Source organism: Nicotiana tabacum, chromosome 13 (genome assembly GCF_000715075.1).
Source record: "Nicotiana tabacum cultivar K326 chromosome 13, ASM71507v2, whole genome shotgun sequence".
Taxonomy (NCBI): Eukaryota; Viridiplantae; Streptophyta; class Magnoliopsida; order Solanales; family Solanaceae; genus Nicotiana; species Nicotiana tabacum.
This window is the reverse complement of record NC_134092.1, coordinates 12,213,836-12,220,956: the sequence shown is the minus strand read 5'-3', so window position 1 is coordinate 12,220,956 and position 7,121 is coordinate 12,213,836. Positions and strand designations below refer to the sequence as shown.

The following is a 7,121-nucleotide window of genomic DNA, read 5'->3' as shown; positions in this document are numbered from 1 at the left end:
GAGAACTCTGCAAGTGGCAAGTATTTGTCCCATGACCCTCCGAACTCCATCACACAAGCACGAATCATATCCTCAAGAATCTGAATCGTGCGCTCGGACTGCCTGTCCGTCTGAGGGTGAAAGATTGTGCTCAACTCCACCCTAGTACCCAACTCCTGTTGTACGACTCTCTAAAATCGTGATGTGAACTGTATACCTCTATCTGAAATGATGGATACTGGAATACCATGAAGGCGGACAATCTCTCTGATATAAATCTCAGCCAACCTCTCGGAAGAATATGTAGTTAACACTGGAATGAAATGGGCTGACTTGGTCAGCCGATCCACGATCACCCAAATAGCATCGAACTTTCTCAAAGTCCGAGGAAGTCCAACCATAAAGTCCATGGTGATCCGCTCCCACTTCCACTCTGGGATCTCTAACCTCTGAAGTAATCCACCTGGTCTCTGATGCTCATATTTAACCTGCTGACAGTTGAGACACTTGGCCACAAACCCAACTATATCCCTTTTCATTCTTCTCCACCAATAGTGTTGCCTCAAGTCTTGGTACATCTTCGTGGCACCCGGATGAATGGAGTACCGCGAGCTGTGGGCCTCCTCGAGAATCAACTCCCGAAGCTCATCTACATTGGGCACACAGATCTGGCCCTGCATCCTCATCACACCATCATCACCAATAGTCATATCTCTGGCATCACCTTGCCGAACCCTGTCCTGAAGAACTAGAAGATGAGGATCATCATACTGGCGCTCTCTGATACGGTCATAAAGAGAAGACCGAGCAACCACACAAGCTAATACCCGGCTAGGCTATGAAATATCCAATCTCACCAACTAGCTGGCTAAGGCCTGAACATCCAAGGCTAAGGGTCTCTCAGCTGCCGGAAGATATGCCAAACTCCCCAAACTCTCTGCCCAGCGACTCAAGGCGTCGGCCACTACATTGGCCTTCCCCGGGTGGTACAATATAGTGATATCATAGTCTTTAAGTAGCTCCAACCACCTTCGCTGACGCAAATTAAGGTCCTTCTGCCTAGATAAGTGCTGCAAACTCTGGTGATCAGTGTAAATCTCACAGGGAACACCGTACAAATAATGACGCCAGATCTTCAGGGCGTGAACAATAGCTGCTAACTCGAGATCATGAACCGGATAATTCTTCTCATGCACCTTCAACTGTCTAGACGCGTAGGCAATCACCCTACCGTCCTGCATCAATACCGCTCCAAGGCCAATCCTCGAGGCATCACAATAGACAGTGTAGGACCCCGAACCTGTAGGCAATACTAATACTGGGGTTGTAGTCAAAGTTGTCTTGAGCTTTTGAAAGCTCTCCTCACACTCCTCTGTTCACCTGAACGGAGCACCCTTCTGGGTCTGCCTAGTCATAGGAGCTGCAATGGATGAAAATCCCTCTACAAAGCGACGGTAATACCCCGCCAAACCAAGAAAACTTCGGATCTCCGTAGCGGAGGACGTCGTGGGCCAACTCTGCACTGCTTCAATCTTCTTCGGATCCACCTGGATCCCCTCACTCGATACTATATGACCCAAGAATGCCACTGAGTCTAACCAAAACTCACACTTTAAAAATTTTGCATACAACTTCTTTTATCTCAAGGTCTGAAGTGCAGTCCTCAGGTGCTGCTCATAATCTTCCCGAGATCAGAAATATACCAGGATGTCATCAATAAACACAATGACGAAGGAATTAAGATAAGGCTGGAACACACTGTGCATCAAATGCATAAAGGCTTCTGGGGCATTAGTCAGCCCAAATGACATGACAAGAAACTCATAATGACCATATCTGGTCCTGAAAGCAGTCTTTAGGATGTCCGGCTCCCGAATCTTCAACTGATGATAGCCAGAACGCAATTCAATCTTGGAAAACACCCTGGCACCCTGTAACTGATCAAATAAATCATCGATGCGAAGCAAAGGATACATGTTCTTCACTGTAACTTTGTTCAACAGCCGATAATCAATACACATACACATAGAACCATCCTTCTTCTTCACAAATAAGACCGGAGCACCCCAAGGTGACACACTGGGCCGAATGAAGCCCTTATCAAGCAACTCTTGCAATTGCTCCTTCAACTCCTTTAATTCAGGAGGAGCCATACGATATGGAGGAATAGAGATGGGCTGAGTGCCCGACAATAAATCAATGCCAAAATCAATATCTTTGTCGGGCGGCATGCCCGGAAGATCAGCTGGAAAAACATCTGGAAAGTCCCTCACTAGTGGAACTGACTCGACTGTAGAGGTATCAATACTGACATCTCTCACATAGGCCAAATACGCATCACACCTCTTCTCAACCATTCGTTGAGCCTTAAGAAATGAATGACCCTGCGAGGAGTATACTCTAAGGTACCTCTCCACTCTAATCTCGGTAAGCCTAGCATAGCTAGCATCACGGTCTTAGTGTGATAATCAAGAATAGCATAATGAGGCGACAACCAGTCCATGCCCAAGATAACATCAAAATCTACCATACTAAGTAATAACAAATCGGCTCTGGTCTCAAAACCACTAAGAGCAATCAAACACGACCGATATACACAGTCCACAATGAGAGAATCTCCCATGGGAGTAGATACATAAACAGGGGAACTCAAAGAATCCCGAGATATCCCCAAATGTGGAGCGAAATAAGAAGACACATATGAATACATAGAGCCTGGGTCAAATAATACTGATGCATCCCTATGACAAACAGGGACTATACCTGTGATAACTGAATCTGAAGCAACGGCCTCTGAACGGGATGGAAGGGCATAGTACCTGGCCTGGCCTCCCCTCTAGGGCAACCTCGACCTCCCCGACCTCCACCTCGAGCTGGCTGAGGAGGTGGGGTAGCAGCTGGTGCTGGAAGAATGGCCGGAGGACCCGGTGGAGCACGTGGAGGCTGATAAGTCCGTGGAGGTGCACCCCTCCTGGCTCTGGGCAATCTCTAACCAGGTGACGAGTGTCACCACACTCAAAACAACCTCTCGGAGGACGCGGCGGCTGAGACTGACTCGGACTTAGCCTGCTGGACTGGCCGGTAATAGCACCTCGAGTAGGAGGCATACTGGATACTGGCGTTGCATAATAGGGATCCTGAGGTCTAGGAGGAGCTAGAACACCGCTGGCTGCTAGAAGAGCTGAATGAACAGGGCGACTCACAAAACCCCTACCATAGCGTGCTACAGGTGCACAAGCTCCTGAATAATGACCAGTCTCTCGAGACCTCTTGGCCTCTCTGTCCTCTCTGTCCCGGGCAAACATGCCTTCCATTTTCCTAGCAATGCTCACTGCCTGCTGATAAGTGATGTCCATCTCCAACTCCCTGGCCATACTGGTCTGAATACTAGGGTGGAGTCCCTCAATGAAGTGATGAACCCTCTCTCTAACTATAGCAACCAGAGCCGGTGCATGGCGAGCTAACCCACTAAAACGGACTGCATACTCCGACACAGTCATTGAACCCTGACGCACCTGCTCAAACTCTGTGCGCCAAGCATCCCTGAGGCTCTAAGGAACATACTCACGTAAGAACATCTCTGAAAACGGAGTCCAAGTGAGTGAGGCTGCCTTGTCCGGACTACTCAGCTCATAGGCACGCCACCACTGATATGCTGCTCCCCTAAGCTGGAAAGCGGTGAAAGAAACCCCACTTGTCTCCACAATACCCACAGTGCGGAGAATACGATGACACTCCTCAAGAAAACCTAGAGCATCATCTGGAGCTAGTTTGCTGAAAGTAGGTGGGTGGTACTTCTTGTACCTCTCAAGTCTGAGCTGCTCTGCCTCAGAAGCAGCTACCCTGACCTCATGCTGAACCAGAGCCACTGGGGGCATAGGAATATACTCTAGGTCCTGATCAACTTGGACCCTCTGCTCAGGAGTGCGGGTTGCGGGAGTCTATGCCCCTCCCCGACCTGAGATATAACGGGAGCTATCGGGAATAGTCCATCCTGAGCCAAAGTGCTGAACATGCTCAAGAACTAAGCTAAAGTCTCCTGGAGGGCTGCAGTAGCAATAGGGATCTCCGGTGCTGGCCCTCCAGCTGAAGTTGCTGGGGGCTCCTCTGACGCAGCTCTCGCAGGTGCTCGGGCTGCACCGCGTGGTCGTCCTCTACCCCGACCCCAGCCTCTGGCGGCTCTGGCAGGGCGCTCGGGTGCCTGTTCATCGGTCCTCCCATTGCGGGTCCTCATCATCTGTGAGAAAGAATAGAATAGAATCTTAGAATATTTGGTGTCAATAACTCGCACGACAAGGAAATCAAAGAAATATGATTGTTCTTAACAGTTACATAGCCTCCCGAAGATAACGTTCCGTAGTTTCAAATGGATATACAGTACAAGGGGGATCTCCCGAAATACGTCCGTAGTCCCAAAGTAAATATGCAATGCTGGGGGATCTCCCAAAATACGTTCGTAGTCCCAAAGTAAATATGTAGTACAGGGGGATCTCCCGGAATATGTCTGTAGTCCTAAAGTAAATATGCAGTACAAGGGGATCTCCCGGAATACGTCCGTAGTCCCAAAGTAAATATGCAGTACATGGGGATCTCCCGGAATACGTCTGTAGTCCCAAAGTAAATATGCAACGCAAGATGAAATGGCAGGTATGGCATTGAGTTATACAGTTTATACTGGACACAGATAAGGCAAATAAGGACTTAACTAAACATGACGCACATAATGTCAATTAGGCAGTTAAAACACGTAAGCATGCTTCTCTAGTCTAAATTTCACAATTAAACGTATTAGTGCAATTTAATAAGGAAAAACAATTTATGATTTAGAAAGGAAAAATGGGATTTTTACAATAATATCCCGTGTACGTACTCGTCACCTCACGTACACAGCGCCCATACACCAAATAATATCAAGATATCCTAAGGGGAAAGTCCCCAACACAGGGTTAGGCAAGCCACTTACCTCGAACCGCTCGAATCAACCTGATATCACATTCTTGCCATGAGTATCCGACTCCAAATGGCCCGAATCTATCCAAAACAGTACAATACCATCAATACGCGCTAATGGAATGAATCCCACAAGAAAAACTACAAATATTAGGCCAAAACCCGAAATTGGCTTAAACCCGCCCCCCGGGCCCACATCTTGAAACCCGAAAAAATTTACAAAAATAGAAAGATCATTCACTCACGAGTCTAACCATATCAAATTTACTAAAATCCGACACCAAATGGTCCTCCAATCCACAATTCAAACTTCCAAATCCCTAGCCTACACTTTCAATTTCCACCTTAAATACACATTAACTAGGTGGGAAAATACATGGCAAGGCAAGCTTATTGACCAAAAATAAGCACAAGGAACTTACCTCAAGAAATGCCTCGAAAATGCTCTCAAAAATTGCCCTACTCCGAGTTTGCAAAGCCAAAAATGATAAAAATCATGAAGCCCTTCAGTTTTAATCACTGCCAGGTATTTCCGCACCTGCAGAACCTGGGCTCGCACCTGCAGGTGCGCTTGTGCGGAAAATGTGCGCATCTCCGCAAGTTAGTTGCCTCCTCTGCCTTCGCACCTACGACGAAAGGGCCGCACCTGCGCACTCGCGCCTGCGGACATCCCTTCCGCTTCTGCGCATCTTGCGCATTTGCGAACAACCTTGCGCATTTGCGGGCATCGCAGATGCGGAAATTCCTCGCACCTGTGACCCTAGGACAACTCTCGACTTCTTGCATCTGCGCTTCCATCTCCGCATGTGCGGTTCGCGCACCTGCGGTCTCTTTTCTGCAGGTGCGAAACACCAGAACCAGCAAAGGCACTAGATTTCTCCTAAGTCCAAGTTTCTTCCTGTTAAGCATGTGAAATACACCCGAAGCCCCCGGGACCTCAACCAAACATACCAACCAATCCTAAAATACCATACGAACTTAGGCGAGCCTTTAAACCACGTCGAACAACACCAAAATCAGGAATTAAGCACGGATTCAAGCCTAATAATTTAAAGTTTTCCAAATTCTAGAAACGACGCTGAACCATATCAAATCTAGTCTGAATGAACTCAAATTTTACACACAGATCACAAATGACATTACGAACCTATATCCACTTTCAGAATTCCATTCCGAACTCGATATCAAAATTCCCACTATCGGCCGAAATCGTCGAAAAACTAACTTTCCCCAATTCAAGCCTAAATCTACTACAGACTCCCAAAACATATTCTGGGCGCGATCCTAACCCCAAAATCACTCAACGGAGCTAACGGAGTTGACGGAATTCCATTCCATATCCGTCTTCACACAGTTCCGACTACGTTCCAAACTCTAAGGCTTAAACTCACAACTAGGGACTAAGTGTCCCAAAACTCTCTGAATTTCATAACCAATCACTCTGGCAAGTCCCAATAGTGGAAACAAACGTGGGGAAAATAGTTATTAGGGGATCGGGGCTCAAATTCTCAAAATGACCGGCCGAGTCGTTACATGTATACTTTTTCCTTCACTAGAATTTTTTTTCTAATAAGGTTTTAATGAGGCACATTATCTATGGACATCCAAGGGGGAGTGTTATAAGAAATATCAAATTATGGTAGATGTATACTCTTCCTTCATGATATTCATCTCAAATGCTTAATGACATATTTAATGACATATTTTCTATGTTTAATGACATATTCAATGAAATATTTTCTTTACTTTTCATGCCTATATAAAGATCATGTAATAGATAGGAAAATACACACAATTGAAGAAGAAATAAGAATCTTCTCTCTCTATCTCTATATATCTCTTAGCTTGTTTTCCCTTGTTCCATATTATTACTTTGAGTTATATTTTATAACAAATATAACTTTAACAATATATATCTTAGTGTTGTTATTCTTTGCACTCCATGTATAGCCCTTGGCATAAAGATAACCTAAACCTTATTGTAACGACCCGGCCGATCGTTTTGAGTGTATTAGTCCCGATCCCATATTCACTGTTTTTCCCGTATCTGTTTCTGCTTATGTGACTTAACAAGAGGTCTTATTTTTGATTTCGGAGTGCTTTGGGACACTGAGTCCCTAAAACGGAAGCTTAAGTCTTAGGATTTTGATCGTAGACGGAAGTGTATAAAGATGACTCTAGAATAGAGTTCC

General features: G+C 46.0%; 1 pseudogene; it reads right to left on the bottom strand.

Moving 5' to 3' along the window:
- Positions 1-1,038: 1,038 nt before the first annotated feature.
- Positions 1,039-2,602, bottom strand: LOC142167978 (uncharacterized; annotated as a pseudogene).
- Positions 2,603-7,121: the final 4,519 nt, after the last annotated feature.